This window comes from Sciurus vulgaris (assembly GCF_902686455.1).
Source record: "Sciurus vulgaris genome assembly, chromosome: X".
Taxonomy (NCBI): Eukaryota; Metazoa; Chordata; class Mammalia; order Rodentia; family Sciuridae; genus Sciurus; species Sciurus vulgaris.
The window spans coordinates 2836584-2857287 of NC_136471.1; positions in this window are offsets into that span (position 1 = coordinate 2836584).

Consider the following 20704-nt stretch of genomic DNA (forward strand, 5'->3'; position numbering starts at 1 on the left):
GATTAGAAGGCTCATTCATGACTTGTGCAGTTTCTTTGGGATTTTCTTCTATGAAGGCAGTTGCTTGGTCCAGTCTAGTCATAAGGGGTAACAAAAAAGATTTGGGGTTACCATCACAGCAAATAATCACTTTGCAAATACCTTATATTCTAGGACGGAAGTATGAAAGGGAAAGCCCACAAATCCTACTGTGAAGGAGGGTAGATGAGGCACTACCTTAAGAAGATCAGAGAGATGGCAAGGAAATGCCACAGCTGTGGGAATTAGATGGTATGGGTCATCTAGAGAGGGAAGAGGTCAGGAAGACAGAGAAACGGAAATCATGACATCAGTGAATAGGGGACCCTGAAGTGCTTTGGAATAAGGGCAGAATTCAATGTCCAACCCTCACAGACCTAACTAACAACAGTTTCCAGGGTACTGAGACCAATAAGTATCAGTGAAACTACCCAGGGCTATTGCCAACACGCTGTCTCCTAAACAGTTTAGCATATCTGCTCTATTTCTTTAGCCAGCTATCTCATCCTCTCTCCACAATATTTGCTTGTCTTATGCCTGTTCTTTAAGCATCATCTTCCACAGCAGGAATTACCTTATTCTCATAATTCAAGGAGATAACAAAGAACTCTAAATTCCAACAGGGAATTCTTTAAATTTCCTGTCACCAAACTTCTAGATGCCTGCATCAATCTCCAGTCTCTTGTCCTTTAGGCAGAGTTTGAACATGTATTGTTGGGATGACTTCTCTTCTTGGTGCATTGTCCAAATATAATCTGGGGTTGAATTGGTCAGACATTTTTATCCATATACCCAGAAAGGAAAGAAATATCAGGTGCTGCAATACCAAGTACTAATGTTCCTAGATTCTATGCATTAGAATTTCCAGGTGTACTGGTTTGAAATGAAGATTTCTTCCACCTGTCCCTCATCAACTAAGGATGCCTCCAAAGACTATCTTTCTATAAAATATTTTTATGTATTCTAAGTTTTGAGAGACACTGATATTGACCATAACTAATTTGTTCAGTAAAGAAGTTCTGGAATGGATCTTCTGTTACAAATGACAGTGGACTTGCCTATACCACAACTGTTTTTTTTTTTTTTTTTTTTTAAGGTAGCGTCAAACACAAATCAAGGGAATCCTTTTCAACCATCTTTTCATCAGACAAATTTGAATAACCATCAAAACAAACACACACCCTGAGCATGCTCTAATGCATAGAGGAACACATTAGTCTTCAACATCAATGCTATAAAGGGATTCAATTCTGGGAATATCACAGTGTTGTACAATATTGAAACCATTTTTGTGAAATACCAGACACCTACAGAAAAGTGCATAGAATGTAACTATATGGTTTAAGGTGGATTTTCATGTAACCAAAGAATTAGGCCAGTCCCTCAGAAGCTCCTCCTGATTTTCCCTAACACCAGTCTCCTGATTACTGTGTACAGTTTTACTTATGCATACATAAAATGACTTTATGCAGTACATATGTTTGACTTAGTATTACATTGGCAAGATTCATTCAGTTTAATATATTTAGCTGAGTTTGTTCATTTTATTTTTTGTATGATATTTCATTTATGGATATACTACACCATGTGTACCCATTCAGCTTATTTTGAAATTTGAGTTGTGTCTAGTTCATAGCTATTACAAGAAATGCAGCAGGGGGCCTTGTGGAATATCTCTGCAGGTTAATGTGCATGGAAATCTCTAAGCTAAACACCTAGCTATGGTGTTAATGAATGTCAGGGTAGACAAAATTTTTAAATTTTATGTGATACTAACATAAGATGTTTTTTATTCCTTCAAAATATCTATTAATTTCCTTTAACCAAAGGATTACTTAAAAATGCTATTTTGTTGCCAGATATTTTGGTTTTCCATTGCTATATTAGCGTTATTAACATTTGCATAAGCATTGTGATCAGGCAGCCCAATCTTAATTATATTGATCCTTTGGAATTTAAATGGGTAGTAGTCTCATAAAGAATTTGTGTTCTCATTTTGTTCAGTGTAGAGTTTTATATTGCTTAATAGCACATATTTATTATTGTGTTTTGATATCACTGCTTATTTTTGTCTGTTTGAACATTCAGTTTCTGAACGTGGTGGATTAAAATTACCAGCTTTAATTGTTAATTTCTCCTGACAGTCTTAAAATTTGTCCTAATGATGTAGTCTAAAACTACAAGAGCAAAAATTGATGCAACTGTGAGGAGAAATAAAGCAATCATGGTTGTATATTTTAACATATTTCTCTCAGTAATTGAACAAGCAAAAAAACAGTTAAATACCTCAGCATTATAAAAGATATCTATGCTAAGCCCATGGCCAACATCATTCTAAATGGAGAAAAACTGAAAGCATTCCCTCTAAAAACTGGAACAAGACAGGGATGCCCTCTTTCACCACTTCTATTCAACATCGTCCTTGAAACTCTAGCCAGAGCAAATAGACAGATCAGAGAAATTAAAGAGATACAAATAGGAAAAGAACTCAAACTATCACTACTTGCTGACGACATGATTCTATATTTAGAAGATCCAAAAATTGCATCAGAAAACTTCTAGAACTCATAAATATATTCAGCAAAGTAGCAGGATATAAAAATCAATACCCATAAATCAAATGCATTTCTATACATAAGTGATGAATCCACTGCAAAAGAAATTAAGAAAACTACCCCATTTACAACAGCCTAAAAAATAAAATACTTGGGAATCAACCTAACAAAAGAGGTGAAAGACCTCTACAATGAAAACTATAGAACACTAAAGAAAGAAATTGAAGAAGACCTTAGAAGATGGAAAGATCTCCCATGCTCTTGGATAGGCAGAATTAATATTGTCAAAATGGCCATACTACCTAAAGTGCTATACAGATTCAATGCAATTCCAATTAAAATCCCAATGATATAACTCATATAAATAGAGAAAGCAATCATGAAATTCATTTGGAAGAATTAGAGACCCAGAATAGCCAAAGCAATACTTAGTAGGAAGAATGAAGCTGGAGGCATCACACTATCTAACCTTAAACTATAGCAGAGAGAAATAGTAACAAAAATGGCACAGTATTGGCATCAAAATAGACATGTTGACCAATGGTACAAAATAGAGACAAACCCACATAAATATGGTAATCTCATACTAGACAAAGGTGCCAAAAATATGCATTGGAGAAAAGATAGCCTCTTCAACAAATGGTGCTGGGAAAATTGGAAATCCTTATGCAGCAAATTGAAATTAAACCTCTATCTCTCTGCCTGCACAAAACTCAACTCAAAATGGATCAAAGACTTCGGCAGTAGAACAGAGACCCTGCTCCTAACAGAAAAAAAAAGTAGGCCCAAATCTTCATCATGTCGGCTTAGGGCCTGACTTCTTTAACAAGACTCCTAAAGCGCAAGAAGTAAAATTAAGTATCAACAAATGGGATGGATTCAAACCTAAAAGCTTCTTCTTAGCAAAGGAAACAATCCATAATGTGAAGAGAGAGCCTTTGGAGTGGGAAAATATCTTTACCACATGCACCTCAGATAGAGCACTAATCTCCAGGATATGAAAAGAACTCAAAATACTTAACACCAAAAAGAAAAAAATGGGCTAAGGAACTGAACAGACACTTCAAAGAAGATGAAATAAAATCGATCAACAAACATATGAAGAAATTTTCATCATCTATTTCAATTAGAGAAATGCAAATTAAAACTACTCTTAGATTTCATCTCACTCCAGTCAGAATGGCAGTTATCAAGAATACAAGCAATAATAAGTGTTGGTGAGAATGTCGGGGGGAAAAGTGCAAGCACACATTATTGGTGGGATGCAAATTGGTTCACCCATTTTGGAAAGCAGTATGGAGATGACTCAGAAAATTTGGAATGGAACCACCATTTGACCCAGGTATCCTATTCCTCGGTTTATACCCAAAGGACTTAAAATCAGCATACTACAGTGATGCAGCCACATCAATGTTTATAGCAGCTACCAACCTAGATATTGATAGATAAATGGATAAAGTAAATATGTATTACTCAGTCTTAAAGAAGAATGAAATATAGCATTTGCAGGTAAATGGATGGAGCTGGAGAATATCATGCTAAGTGAAATAAGCCAATCCCAAAAAACTAAAGGTCAAATGTCTTCTCTGATAAGGGGACACTTATAGTGGGGGTGGGTAGGGAAGAATGAAAGAACTTTGGATTGTGCAAAGGTGAGTGAGGGGAGGGGTAGGGCAGTGGAGATGGGAAGGATGGTAGAATGAGACAGACATTATTACCCTATATACATGTATAAAAAATTTTAAAAATTCCCTAATTAAGAAACCCCCAGGGCTGGCATTGTGGCTCAGTAGTAGACCACTTGCCTACCACATGTGAGGCACTGGGTCCTCAGCACCACATAAAAATAAGTAAAATAGAGGTATTGTGTCCATGTACAACTAAAAAAATTTTAAAAAGGACCAAAAAATAAAAAATAAAAAAATAAAAGTTCTAGTTTACCAAGAAAAAAAAATCAGTTAAGTATATGGATGATTAACCAATTATATATATATATATATATAATACACATACATATATAAACAACTTAAAAGTATAGTTTTTCCCAACTCCTGTGTAACCTTTAGAGAAAAAATTGATCATATGTCCAGGAAGCAAGTCTCAATAAATTGTCACTGATTGAAATCATCCAGAGAATGTACTCTGGTCATAGTGGAATTCAGCTGGAGATGGATAACAAATAGCTAACTGGAAAAATCCCTACTTGTTTGAAAGTGGTCAATTAAAAATAACATACAGAAAAAAATTCATAATGGCATTTTGAAAATATTTGAGCTGAAAAACAATGAAAACACCAAAAAATATTTATGGGATGAGGTTATAAAAATGTTCAAAAGAAAAAGAAGAAAGTCTGACAAATTAATGAGCTATAAGTATTATTTCCAAGAAGTTAGAAAAAGGACAGTAGCATTGTTTGAAAGTGTAATTGAAACTATCTTTTAGAATGATGTTAAAAATCTAGGAATAACTTTAAAATAAAATGTGCAAGACATCAATAGAGAAAATGATAAAACTTTGTTGGGGCCTGAGGTTTTAGTTCAGTGGTAGAGCACTTGCCTAGCATGTGTGAGGCACTAGGTTCAATTCTCAGCACCACATAAAAATAAATAAATAAAATAAAGGTATTCTGTCCATTAACAACTAAAAAACTTTATTGGAAGACAGAAAACAAGACCAAAGTATACACAGATGTCATATTTTTGGATTGAAAGACTTAATATTGTAAATATTATTGCTGATGTAGTGCAATTGCCACAAAAATTCTGACAGGTTATGTTTTGTAGACTGGATCAAGCAAGGCTAAAAATTAATAGAGAAAAACATTTCCAAAAATAATTAAGAAACTTAAAAACAGTAGGAGTATTTGCCAAACATCATAAGGCTAATGCAATTAAGTCAGTGAAATTCATTCTATGCACTTTGTCCCATTTCCATGAAAACTTAACAAACTGTCAATACATTCAGGACCACTTATTCCTCTCTATTTTCAATGTCTCTTGCACCCCTCACCCAGTCACAGCCCACACTCAATCAGTTGCTGATTCTAAATTCTATGCACATTCTACCATGCCTTCCACCACAACCCTACACCAGCACCTCAGCATCACTTCACATAAATTACTGCTATAATCAAAATTATATCACTGCCCCCTCTTTGATCTTTTCTCCACGCGATACTTTCAGCATGGTATTTTTAAATGACCAGTAATTTTCCTAATTAGAACCTTTTGATGGATTCTTCTTGCCTTATGGATAACTCCAAACTACAGTCTATGGCATCTAAGGCCTCTGTCTGCCCCTTTCTCCTCACCTCCAACCATTCCACCTCAGGAAATCTCTTGCTGTAGTCACACTGAAATATCAGCAGTACCCTAAATAGTACTCTTTTTGTCTCCATGTTTTTTTTTGTACAAGATGTTCCCTTTGCTTTGATTACTAGTCACCAGTTCCCTAAGTAACTTCTTATCTTTCCAAATTAGTGTACTTCATACTTTTATGTGCTCACTTTGCATTATATGGCATTATCATAATTTGAATCTGGAATGGTCCACAGGGCTCATGTGTGAAACCTTGGTCCCCAGAAGGTGATGCTATTCGGAAGTGGCGAAAACTTTAGAAGGTGGAGTTTTGCTGGAGAAAGTAGGTCACAGGGGGCTTGCTCTTTAAGTGGATGTTGGGATTTGTGCCGGGCCTTTCCTCTTTCTCTCTTTGCTTCTTGGTCACCATGAGGTGAGCAGCTTTCCTCCACCATGTACTTCCACCATGATCATCTGCCTTTCCACAGGCCTAAGAGCAGCCAGGTCAAGCAACCACGAACTGAATCATCTTGAAACTGTGAGGCAAAGTAAATCTTTCCTGCTTTAAGTTGTTTATCTCAGATATTTTGTCAGGTGGAAAGCTAACTAACAAAGACACTTATGCAAATTAACTGTGCTCATTACTCTGCTAGCCAAGAAGTTTTGAGCTAGCCACCAGATTTGTTGCTAGCTACTGAACGTTGAGCACATTTGAGACCAGAGACCATGCTTTTTCTTTGAAACTTTAGTCAAAAAATCAAGCCAGGTACATGACAATTGCTCCTAATAATCTTTATTGGTTGAGTGAAGAAATATGAGTTTTGTGTCTCTCTTATTCTTCAATGTGATCCTAATGATGCCTTGGGAAAAGTAATAAAATAGTTTTCCAGGAGTTAAAAATTTTGTTCAGTAACAGACAGAGCTAAACATGGAGCTCAAAAAGAGTAAAAGCCTCTTATTTTGTATTGCCAATTAGCTGTGAGCCAACTAGATTGCTGTAAAGGCTGCCCAGAGACTTGTCTTCTAGATATTGCTCGGCAGGAGAATATTCTCAAAATGAATGCTTGAATTTATCAATGAGTCTTAAGAGAGCAAGAAACATATTCGAACTTAACATGCATGGAACTCTTAGAATAGTTGGGATACATGATGGAGACTAATTTCCAGGAAACCTGTCCTGTTTGGGACCCAAGCAGGTCATCTCCCCCATGAATTTATGAATAATGTATAAACAAGGGATCACTAATGTCACTGACTTTCCTCAGCCATAAACAGGAACCCCAAAGCCTGGCTCTAGTGAAACATAAAGTTATTAGCCATAGTGCACTTGTGAGGAGACTTTCAAGGCAGTCTCTAAAGCAAACGAGTTAGGAAAAAGGTTTTTAACGAAGTGCTGTCACTATTGGTTATTACTCATGTTGTACACAGATCCAGAACATGGAGTAAAGAAAAATTAAGGTGGAAGTAGGTGAGCTTTCTACAGGGTCTACCTTCCAAATTTTCTTTCACTCCTCTCCTAAACCAGAAAGTTTTGGGGGGCAAAGAAATGTTCGAAACAAAACACAGAAATGAGGATCCTATTTCTGCCTTCTGTCTCAGTTTAGATCCAGCTCAGACTAGAGGTTCCCTAATTCAAGTCTCAGGCCCCCACATTGCTCCATTGAGCTCAGAACTGAGTCCCTGCCATGTGGACATATGACTTCTGTTCTCAAACCATAACCTTCTCAAGCTCTGCCCGAAGATCATCAAGAACATATTGGGCAGGGATACAATAGCAGGGGCCTGACTGTGCACTAGCCAGCCAAGCCAACCTTGGAAGTACAGGTGGAAAGAACCCATCTTTTCTTTTCCTGATCCTCTGAAACCCTTTTTCTCCTCTACCTTCTTTAGATGCCTACATCGAAAGGCTTGATTGGAAGAAAAATATTGGTGGTTAGGTGCTGAGGATTGGTTGGAATCTGGAAAATATTATGCTGTAGGCTCTGAAGGCTTCCTAGGATTGATCATGAGGAAAGGGAAGGGGAAACCAACAGAGGAGCAGGCAAAGAAATGCCTTGCCTATTCTGTTTATTGTTACATCTTTATTATTTAGAATGGTGCTTGGAATGTATAGAGGGAAAAGAGGGGTGGGAGGGGAGGGGGGAAGGGAAAAAATAACAAAATGAATCAAACAACATTGCCCTATGTAAATTTATGATTTTTAATTAAAATTAAAAATTAAAAAAAATCATATGGAAAAATGTTCAACATCTCTAGTAATAAGAGAAATGCAAATCAAAACCACCCTAAGATTCCATCTCACCCCAATTAGAATGGCGATTATCAAGAATACAAGCAACAATAGGTGTTGGTGAGGATGTGGGGAGAAAGGTACACTCATACATTGCTGGTGGGGCTGCAAATTCGTGCAGCCACTCTGGAAAGCAGTGTGGAGATTCCTTAGAAAACTTGGAATGGACCCTCCATTTGACCCAGCTATCCCACTCCTTGGCCTATACCCAAAGGACTTAAAATCAGCATACTACAGAGATACAGCCACATCAATGTTCATAGCTGCTCAATTCACAATAGCCAGATTGTGGAACCAACCTAGATGTCCTTCAATTGATGAATGGATAAGGAAACTGTGGTATATATATATATATATATATATATATATATATATACAATGGAATATTACTCAGCCATAAAGAATGATAAAATTATGGCATTTGCAGGCAAATGGATGAAATTGGAGAATATCATGCTATGTGAGATAAGCCAATCTCAAAAAACCAAAAGTCGAATGATATTGCTAATAAGTGGATGAGGACACATAAAGGGGGGAGGGAGGGGTTAGTGTTAGGGTTAGGGAGGGGGGCAAGAATGGAGGAAGGAAGGATTGTATAGAGGGAAAAGAGGGGTGGGAGGGGTGGGGGGAAGGGAAAAAATAACAGAATGAATCAAACAACATTGCTCTATGTAAATTTATGATTACACAAATGGTATGTCTTTATGCCATGTACAAACAGAGAAACAACATGTATTCCATTTGTTTACAATAAAAAAAAGTACTTGGTAAAAAAAAAATAGAATGGTGCTGGCATATTATATGTGCTTAGTAAAGTAAATAAGTATTAACTGACTGAATGGATGAAAAAATGACCATAAGAAAGGTTAAGACTTCAACAATAATGATGCACAAAGAGTAAGGAAAGGGCATATATTTTTGACAACCCCAAAATAAATTGATACTACTAGATACTCATACTTGGAACATTTTGTGTAGGTCTTGCATGCCAACCTTACAGAAATTTAGCATGGTCAGAGTTAGGTTTTAAGAAGCTTAATTTTGCAATAACATGAAGAATAAACCTGTGGGGAAAATATGAAATAAGAGCAAACACTTTGGGAGATAATTGTATTGCTTACTGAAGTTGAACTTGGAAGGACCCAATGCCACAGAAATTTCATGCCCAAGCTAATAGTCTAGATCAGGGTTGTTCAACTTCAACATCAGTAACATTTGTGGCCAAAAAATTCTTCATTGTGAATCTTCCCTGAGCATTATAGGATATTTAACAACATCTCTGGTGTCTACCCCACTAGGTGCTGAAAGCACTCTCATCCAGCCATCATCACCAAAGATGTGTCCAGACATTGATGAATGTCTGCTGAGGGAGGACAAAATCATCAGTTGGGAATCAGAAGCACAACCGAGGTTTGAGTCCAGATCTTACTCTCAGGTCAAGGCTTTTGCTGTTCCAGAGGTAATTATTCCCATAAAAAGCCATGTAAATTGCTATTCCAAATTTTAGAGCCAAAAGTATTCTTATGACTTGGACATTTGGTAGAATTCTTTCTTTAAACTGGTGAGATACCCAGATAGATGACTTGGGAAACTCATATATTTACAGGGCAGGCAGTGCAGAATGGTGAGTTAGCAGATAAGTGACAAAGTGTGGGAGTTACAAAGTAGTGGTTGCTACGCTTCCACCTTCCAAACCATCTAAAAGAATCCCTGTGTCACACATGCTAACCCACAGGAAAGGGAGTTTTGGGAAATGTAGTTGTTTAGCCAAGTTGACAGTGCTGTGTGGAGCCATGGGTGGAGCACACTGTCTGCTGGGAAGTGAGAGGGGCCATGATGGAGAGAAGTGGTGTAGTTATGGAAAGGGTATGGCTGGGAAGTATGGGGTGTATTTGGGTTTGATGTAGGCAATATGCAGATGTTACCCTGAAAAGGGGAGTTTGGGCAATATTAAGTGACTCTTGAATGTCAGGGTGATGAGACTAATACCATAATGAATGGAGAAATCATTGAAGGTTGCTGAGCAAAGGTGAATGGCATTTTTGGAAAGTCAATCTGTCATCAAGTACAAGATGGACAGACAAGGGAAAGACTCTGGCAGGAGAGAAGCTTGGTGCCAAACAGAGGACTTGAGGGAATTTCTGCTCCATCTCACCCTCCAAGCATTGGAGAAACATGGGAAATAACAGGAATCATTCAACTGCCAGTTCTATCTTCTCTGCTTGATCCTGCAGCCCCTCTGGCCTTCCAACCTATTGCTTTCATTTCTCAAATATCCTTTGCCCTATCAAAGAGGTCTTTTGAAACCATTGGTGTTTGCTCTGCAATTGGAGGGGCAAGGCTTTCCTGAGGATGGGTGCCCAGTGATATCTCAAGGGGTTGTTAGAAGCTGACTGCACTCTCAGCCCAACTAAGGTCTGCTCTGGGAGGTACAGATGTACACATTTGCACATTAGGGAAGAAGATGAAAGAAGAGGTCTCCTGCTGGCTTGAGACTTGTAATAGTTCTTCAGCTCTCACCTCAGTAGGTGGAGAGTAAGTGCCTTGCCTTCCTGCAGGTCCCCCACACTTAGCATGTGATTGTCAAATCCAAGCAGATCCTCAGTCTGAGCCCAGGCAGTTGGATTGAGGGCCCCAGATACACAGGTTGGATATAACCTTTTAAAATGGGGTCCGATGCAACCACTCCTCCCCTCAAAGCCTCAGTTTCTTCATGTGTGGAGTAGAAGTTATAGCATTTCCTGCATTGCCTACTTCTCACAGAGCTGCAGTAAGGTTCCCATGAGATGGCAACTGTGAAAGCACTTGGTCAACTGTAAAGAGCTAACCTCTGTGGCTGAGTCATCATTGTGGTTATTATACAAGAGGATCTTTACTGGGCTGAGCAATGCTGTGAACCCAGTAGTGCTTAAAAAAAATTCCTGATGGTGCTGCTGCAATGGAGGGTTTGACTTATGAGACAAAATTATAGCCAAGAAAAGAAACGTGAAGGCAACACAGTAATTGTCAGTAAGGTGCCCAGCTTGACTCCATCACCCTCCTGATGTCATTTGGCCTTCGTGTCTCTTCCTTCAGCTGAATTTTCTCACAGCCCATCCTCTGAGCCTCTCTTCACTTCCCCTTCCCTTAAGTTTGTTTTCATTCACCACCACTTCTTTTCCTATTTACTTAACTCCCTCCTTTTCTTGTTTTTGCCTGACTTTGCATTTCATACTCTATCCCTTTTTCCTCTTTCTCTCTTCTCCTTCTCTCTCTTCTGCCCCCCCCCCCCCACATTTTTAAAACCAATTCTCTCTGCTGCTCTGCTGAGAGGCTCTGGAAGGAGAGTCTCCCAGCCAATGTTGCTAGGCAACCCCATATCACATGACCAGCCCCACATTTTATGCCTGCTTCTACTTGAGAACTCTGCTACTCAGTCGCTATACTAGAGTTCAGATTTGAGCAGACCTGAGTGAAGAAGGGGCCCAGTTGTGTCACTTATAGTTGGCTAAAGGTTTCAGCTTTGCTCTGGGATATCTAATACTGGAAACATAACAGGAAACAAAAGCTAAGGAAATAAGTACTGTAACAAGATAACATGCATTCGTTTTTTATTGAATTTCTTTTTTAAAATTCTTTATTTTGATTCATTGTATGATAACATGCATTCCTACACATAGTTCACCAGAGCTGGGGGGTCTTAACTTGTATCCATGGAAGCACCATATACACTGTAAGGCCACAGGAGTTGCAAAACCTTTTGAAATGTCATGCAAAATTAAATATTTATACTTACTTGTGTTTCTTTGTTGTGAGGGTTTCTAGATTTGTATTAAATTCTCAAAGGGAGCAAGGCTTTTCAAGAAGTTCTTACATGTACTTACAGCTCCTATCAAGTTGTCTATGCTGAATGTTTTACATTGCCCCCCCCCCCCAACCCGCTCTGACCTGCCTGGGTTGTTTCAATAAGCACCCTTGCTCTCTGGTTTCTGGTTGGGTTCGACTGAAGGGAGGTTCTGAATAGGATCCTAAGGGTGGAGTTAGAGGACGGTGAAGACAGTATTTATCCCCCTTGCTCACTACCTCATAGCTTGACAAGTATCTGTTGTGTCCCTCAGTTGAAGAGCATATATCCTGCCTGGGAGCCCAATCTGTATAGCAACCATTTTCTGATTTTTTTTTTTTTTTGCAGTGCTGGGGATTGAACCCAGGGCCTTGTGCTTGCAAGGCAAGCACTCTACCAACTGAGCTATCTCCCCAGGCCCCCATTTTCTGGATTCTGGTAATTATTGCCTCCTTCTTCTCCTCAGACAAGGATAGTAAGGACACCAATAGTTAATGTCCCCAGGGAACCTTGTTGATTTCCTTAAACCCTGATCGTACCTTACTAAACTCTCCTCAAATTATCCGGTTTGAGAGAGCTACATATTTTCTTTTCTTTGGTAGCAGGGATTGAACCCAGGGACACTTAATCACATCCCAGCCCTTTTTTTTTTTTAACTTTGAGACATGGTCCCACTAAGTTGCTTAGGGCCTTGCTAAGTTGCTGTGACTGGCCTCCAACTTGCCATCCTCCTGCCTTAGCCTCCCAAGTCACTGGTGTGCAGCATCACGCTCAGGAAGAGAGCTATATATTTTCTTCTGGGACCCTTACTAATAAACAGGATCAGACTAAATTAAAAAGTGGAGGCAAGATATCAGGATTTGGAAGTTATCTGCAAATAACAAGCATTTGAATTTTGTTAAAACCACGCTTTAATGGTTACAGCCTTCTTTCTCAAATATTGTTACACCAGAGTTCATTTCCAGATTGGAAGAAGCATAACTATTTGATGGTTCCCAAATCTGACAACAATTCCAACAGACAACTGGTGGTATTTACCACCATAAAAATGACCACTTGAGATTTAAAACAGGAGTTTAAAAGGAGCCTGCATTGCAGGTATATTCCTCCTGGATACTTGACAAACAGGCTCCTTTGCACTGGGCACTGACGGAGTTTCCTCCAGCAAAGCCTAATGTTCCCTCCCTTCTGACTCCATTCTTTCTCTGCAGTCTCTTCCCTGTTGCCTCCCAAGTCTGTGGAATCTGGGGCAGGGGAAGAAAACTAGGTTACAAATGCTTCCAAATCTTCTCTGTCTTACACCTGAATTTCTGACTTTTGTAAAACTGAAGAACCAAGATTTTGACACCTTTATTCTGTGGTTACATTCTGAAAACTTCCCTTAAAGCCACAGATGACTCCTGTCTAGCATCTTAGCTGGGGAGGTGAAGAGAGTCTCAGGTAAATTCAATGAAACTCAGAAGAGGAAAATGCACACATTTATGTTTTAATACTTCTATCTTTTCATGGCCACTTTATGCTGGCTATATGTGACTTGGGCAATTTAGACCAAGGAGCTCCATTTTTTTCCTGAACTTAGAGGTTTTTTTGAATAAGACTGTGAGTAATGAACAATAATCACAAAGCAAATAGAGAAGACAAAGAATTTTCTGAACTGTTCACATGTGTGGGAAGTTCCATTTGTAATTAAGGACACCATTTTAGAGGTCCTTTGCAACCCATCAGACAAGATAATAACACCTACAGATCCCACTTTTGGGGGTCACTTGCAGAGTTTTGCACTTCCCTTTTTCTGTTTTCACATCTAATTGGCTATTCCACAGATACTGTAGTACAGCTTGCAGCTACTAGTTGTCATGATCACCTAGATTAAGATGAAGTCCTTACCATGATGAGCTGGATCCTAAGACCCCTGAGATTTTCTTAGGAAGGGCTAGGAATTACATAGCCAAAAGTGTATAGTGCTATATGCAAACCGCCCATGTCTCGGGAAGAATGTTGCCTTCCATTTATTGCCTTTTTGCACCCAGACTTGATTATAGACTCTCTGGAGGTTTCACTTTGTGTACCATCTGGCCTCTGAGAAATGTTTGAATAGCACTGGAATGAGAGAAAGCACTTACCACTCACTTACCATAAGTTGTCTGGGTATAGTAACCAGTATGAAAAGATATTTTTTCAGTTCTTCTTTACTTTGCTTTGTACAAACACCCTGGCTAGTTATATATGTATTTGCATAGGAGTGGAGGTGGGGGAAGGGGCATGTTGAATGAATACATTAGCTCCCCATGAAATAGCTTACATCACAAATACATGACTGAGTTTTTTGAGTCCGCCAGAAATCAGACCCTGGATCAGAGATGTAGGAATACAAGAAACTTATTGTGGAGCATCTATGAAAAAAAGAGAGATAAAGAAGAATTGGGCAGGGAAAACCTCATACTTCAATGCATCTCTGAAAAAGTAATAACCAGTCTAACAGAGAGTTCTAGAGCAAGGAATTCTGTGCTGGGCAGAAGTGGCCAGTCCCTTGCTAGTCACAGGTTTTGCCCTGCCTAAGATGAATGGTCTCATTTAAAACAGCTAGATGGACCCTGAAAATGATAATAGCTGGAGGCTGTCAGATCATGGACTGCATGTTCTTGCTTGAAGAAAGACCTAATGGTACCCCTCCATGACTACCACAGTGACCTGCTATTTGGTGGAAGAAATGAATTTTGTTATTAAATTTTATCTTTCATTTTGTTTTCCAAACATTTGGCCCTGTGGCCATTGAGTGGCATAAATAACATATACAAGAGTCTGAAACTTCAGACAGAACAGGAGGTTCTATATTCAGTCTTTAGTATAAGGGTGCTATTTGGAAACAGGGGTAATGTACACAGAGTGGGATTCTGTTCCAAAGAATGACTATGCCCAGGAGTCTTGAGAACTATAGTGAGTGCAGTATTTTAAAAAAATTTGGAAAGAGCACTCAAAATCTTGGGATTGTGTTAAGACCAGAGTCAAAGACTCTCAAACAACCTCTCCCATGGCCACAGAGAGGTACTTGGGTCACATAATGATGGCTGAGCTATAATTTGTTATGTGCAGAATTTCCTGAAGCTCTAGGGACACTCAAAGTCAACATAGATAATTTCCTCTCAAGTATCAAATCCACAAAGAATACAAGTGTTTCCATCTTAATCATCTATCTTATGTCACTTAAGGCCTTGGGGATCTAGACTGCTCAGAGAAAAAATCTTCATAACAACCTGGTTCCTTGAAAGACCATCTCTTGGCATCTGAGAAGCTTTGTTTCTATTTATTTGGTACCAGAGTTAGCAGCCTTGATGATACATAGAGCAAGACCCTTCCAGGGAAAGTACCCAGAGGACTGATTTCGATGCACAATTTGAACAGTGTCAGTAAGGATCATCTCCTTCTAGGGTATGTAATTATTCATAGCCTAATTGACTCTTAAACTGGCGTAGAAGAATTTGATCAGCTCATTCCACCTTGTGTATGAAAGATGAGAGTAAATTCTGGGCTAATACTATTGATGATATCTAATGATTTTTCAGCAGTTATTTTTCAGGGAGGATGCTAAAAACCTTATATAATTGTTCTAACTTAATCTTCAGTTACTAACAAAAATGACATGCACAATTATTATTCTCATTTTATTTATGAGAAATTGGAGACATGAGAGATTAAATGACTCACCCTAATTCATATCATTTAATAAGTGGTAGAATTGAGATTCAAACTCAAGAGGTGTGGTTCCAAGAACCCATGACCTTAATCAGTATACTGTGACACAGGTTGCTTCCTCTGATGAAGAGTCTGTAGGTCATCTCAGCCATACAGACCATATTTCCCTCTCAGAAGATGCAGGAAATAGTAAAGGGCAAAGAGTTAATAACTTAGATAAAAGTCATTAGTCTTTGAAGTACAACTCTGATTCTATCGGGATATAAGGACATTAAGCATCCACAGAAATGGAGGTGACAGTGACAACCATGCAAAGAAGTCAGAGGATGGTATAAAGGGAATACATGCAGGTAAAATATTGCCCTGGGAGCTATATACCTTAACTTGTAAGGGCACTTGCTACTACTATTCAAGGCTATTTTACTCCCTTTGTCAGTCTACAGTGTCATGGAGAGAATGGCTAGCAGTGTGACAGGAGTACCTGGAAGATCCTGGTACTGGAAAACTTGCTAGGCATACAAATATAGCAAACTCCCAGTTCTAGCCTAACCAAGAATCAAGGCCATGGATGTTAAGAAAAGTAAGGAGTAGCAAACAGGTGCTATAGGTCCAAGATGATCAGCAAGTAGAATCTAGGAATCAGAATGTCAGAGTCCATAGTAACATATGCCAGCAAACAAGTTTGATGCTCATCCACAATAAGAGATGTTTGGGCTCTGCTAGGTTGTGTCCTGCCTCTTGAAGGGAGCAGTTGTGAATAGTAGTTATAAGATTAGAAGCCTGCTGACAATTCCCACCCTTGAGTATGGAAAGAGATACCAATATTCTCTCCTGCCCAGATATTGTGAGATTCTCAAAGCTACTTGCATCTTTCTCATATTTTCCATATATCCACTATGACTAATCATATTACTTAGGAAAGAGAAGCAATTTTAATATTTTTGACATTTAAATTAGGCACAAACTCAGCTACCATGTCACTGTCAAGACTGATCTTAGATTTCAGTGAATGAATCTTTTACAAGAAGAATTAAAGAATGTTAGTTTACCAAAAATGGATTAACATGATTAAAAAGTTAAGTGATAGAGTCGAGGAAAAAAATCCTCCAATATAATTTTTATTTGCTCTTTTTAGTTCTACATTACAATACAGTCTGTTTTGACATATTTATATAGTCATGGAGTATATCTTATTCTAATTAAGATCCCAGTCTTCTGGATGCACATGATGTGGAGATTCACTGAGTTGTATTCATATATGTACATAGGACAGTTATGTCAGACTCATTCCACTGTCTGTTCCCAATGTAATTCTAAGACAACAGAAGTTTTTTATTCATTTGATTTTTTAAAATTTTTACAGATTTTATTTTGATTCATTGTACACAAATGGAGTACATCATTTCATTTCTATGGTTGTACATGATGTAGAGTCACACCATTCATGTAATCATACATGTACATAGGGTAATGATGTCTGTCTCAGTCCACTATCTTTACTACCACCACCGTTTTCCCGCCTCATTTCCCTCTACACAATTCAAAGTTCCTTCATTCTTCTCGTATCCCCAGACTCCCTGTTATGTATCATCATCCACTTATCAGAGAATAAGACAACAAAAGTTTTAAGAGGAAATGAGAGAAAAATAAATTTTTGATAGAAATAAAGTCTACTGCAGAACCTAAGAGTATCATATGGAGAGTTGGATTTGAGGTCCATTGCTAGAGCTTTGGGAAAATCCCAGATTAAGTGCTATTTAACCTTGGAGCAAGTCATTGACACACAAGAGAAGAAATGACTTCCCTTAAACTATATTCTTCCTAGAAAATAAATGAGAATCATTTACAAAAGCACAAAAATCATATCAACGTCCTGGGCTTTGTGTTTTGTGGACCAATTTATACCAAATAACAGATTCTGTTGATTTCTGGCTAAGTATCTCTTCATCTTCTCTTTCTTTTCTCTCTCTTTTCCCTTCCTTCAACCTCCCCTACTTCAACTCTTGACTTTTTGGTAATGAATCTCAGAGTAGTTAATACATTCTATTCCAAATTGCTTTTGGCTTCCTGATATTGACTGCTTTTAGGAGACATTTTTCTTTCCCAATATGTGTAGTCAGGAAATATTTTTAGAAAAGTGGATTAAAGGTTGAAAGAAAAATATCTAGAAGTGTTTTATCCATTTTCTCCATTTAAGAATTATTAGCACTGGTTAAGTACTTCGTGCTTCTCTTACTGAGTCAGAACTTAACCCTGCCAGAGCCCCATTTTAAATTTCATTTTTTATTGGACTGTGTGCTCCTTGAGGGCCAGGCCTGTGTGCTATTTATTTCCATTTTGCCAGCTTCTAAGGCAGGAGTAAGTGTTCTACAAAGTGTTATCCAAAATGTACTGTCTTTTTTATGACTCCACTGCCATCTTTTAAGTGATCAATTGGTCAACTTTGAGAGATTCATTAATTAATTAAAATATTCATTTATGAATTTCTACTGTTCCAGAGATGCTGCCTTTATCAAATACACCAGCAAGAATGGAAGTCAAATAGGCAAGCTGTTATAGTGAGATCACTGCTAGGAATACTCAGGAACAGACTATACCTGTGTGAACAGTGTCAGGGAATATTTCTTACAGGTAATATTTCAACTGAGTGTAAAAGAATGTGTAGAGTTTGCTTATCCAGGGGAAACAAGAAGGAACTGAGCAGGAGTAGAAGCAAGTATAAAGGCACCAAAGCAGAAGAGGGCCTAAAGAGCTCAGGAAGTGTCATATCATTCAGGATGACTGCAGAATTAGGTATGGGGTGCAGAGATGAGGCTTGAGAGGTAGTGAGAGGCTAGATAATACAGAGAATTATATGATAGCTTGAGGAAATTAAATTTGATTGTGTGTGCAATGGAGAATGGCATCAATTTATAACTTATGACCCTGGTCGCTCTGTGTGGCTTGAACCATGAACTGCTGGACTGGCTACAGAGAAACATGTAGGAGTATATTGTGGTAATTCAGTTGAAAAATGGTGACTTGGATAAAGCGTTATGCCAATGAATGTGAAAAAGAAGAAATGGGTTAATGTGGTTGAAATAAGAAGAATCACTTAGATATGGAAGGGTAAGAAAGGAAAAGAGAGTTGTGAATGATTCAGAAATGATGGTGTCTATAAAGTAGAAGGAAGTAGAAAGATGAACAGATACATGCAAGGGAAAGGTGAATAAAGTTTGGATATGAATTTGAAGGACATGTAGTACATCAAAGTCCAGATGGTATCCTTTGGAGGTTCCATAGGGAGATAGGCATTCAGGAAAAAAAGCACAGAAATTATGGATTTTTTAATTGGTGTAAATTAATTATGTAGCATATTGAAATTTATTGTGGCATATTTGCATATACATATAACAAAACTGGATGAATCTTACTTCCCAATACCTCCCCTTACTTTCCTCTCCCCTTCCCCCTGATCCTCTTGCTCTAATATTCTCAAAGACATGGATTTGAATGTCATAGGTGCAGAGGTTATACTTGAGATGGTAATATAAGGGATCAATGAAGGAGTGAGAAAAGGAGAAACTAGAAGAGAGACCTAATGAACACTGATGTTTAAGGAATAGGTAAAAGAAGAGCGCTACTGAAGGAGACTGAGGTGAATTAGTCAAGAGAGGTCATCTGCTGTTAAAACCCAAGGTGATCGATTTTTGGAATTGGAAAAGGACCCCAGGCTTTTTATGCCTTCTGTGTTCCCTTGACACTCTGGTTTCAGATCCTAGAGATTAACTTCTTTTAATTTCTTGCAAGGCCAGCTATGCATTTATGAGGACATTTGCTTTAATCTATTTGCTGTATTTGCTTTAATACAGCATCTTGGTTTATGGAGCAAGAAAGTATTTCAGAATACCTAATTCACCACACTGCTGGGAGTATCCCACTGTATTACTTTTAAAATTAAAAACAGTTGGTTACAACTTAATAAAGGGAATTCATGAAAAACTTAAAGCCAACATCATACTTAATGGTGAAAGATTGAATGCTTTTTTTTTTTTTTTAACAAAAACAAAAGAAGCTAGGTGTGTTGGTAAACGTCTATAATCCCAGTGACTCAGGAGGCTGAGGCAGGAGGACTACAAGTTCAAGGACAGCCTCAGAAACTCAGTGAGACACTGTCTCAAAATAAAAAGGGTTTGGGGCAGCACAGTGGTAGAGCAGTTCCATAATATATACAAGCCCTTGGGTTCAATCTTCATTCACACACACACACACACACACACACACACACACGCACACACACATCATAACATTTCTAGACAGTGTTTTACTGGAGATTCTTGTTAGTGCAATAAAATAAACAAAAAATAAAAACATCCATACTAAAAATAAAGAATCAAAATTTTCACTTTTTTCAGATTACATTCTGATCCATGTAGAAAATTCTGTAATTTCCATAAAGAAGAGTGGAACTAATAAGTGAGTTGGTCAAGGTTGCAGAATATGAGATCAGTATATAAAAATCACCTGAATTTCCATGTGCTCTTTTATTTTATTTTATTTTTTGTGGTGCTGGGGATTGAACCCAGGGCCTTGTGCTTGTGAGGCAAGCACTCTACCAACTGAGCTATATCCCCAGGCCCTCTATGTACTCTTAATGAGCAATTGGAAGTTGAAAACAATTCTTATTAGAATATAAAAATATGAAAATTGTAGTGACAAATATGACATGTGCTAATGATGATCTATACAATAAAAACTAAAAAACATTTTTGAGAGAAATTAAAGAAGACCCAAATAAGTGGAGATATATGTCATGTTCATAGACTGATACACTCAATATTATTAAGATGTCAGTTTTTCCCACATTGATCTATAGATTCAATGCAATTCCAATCAAAATCCTACCAGCCATATTTGTCAAGAAGTCCAACTTGAAATCCAATTTTTAAATTCCTATGGAAATGCAAATGACCAAAAATAACCCAAAGAACTTTGAAAAACAACACATTTGAAAGACATACTCTACTGATTTCAAGAGATACTATAAAGC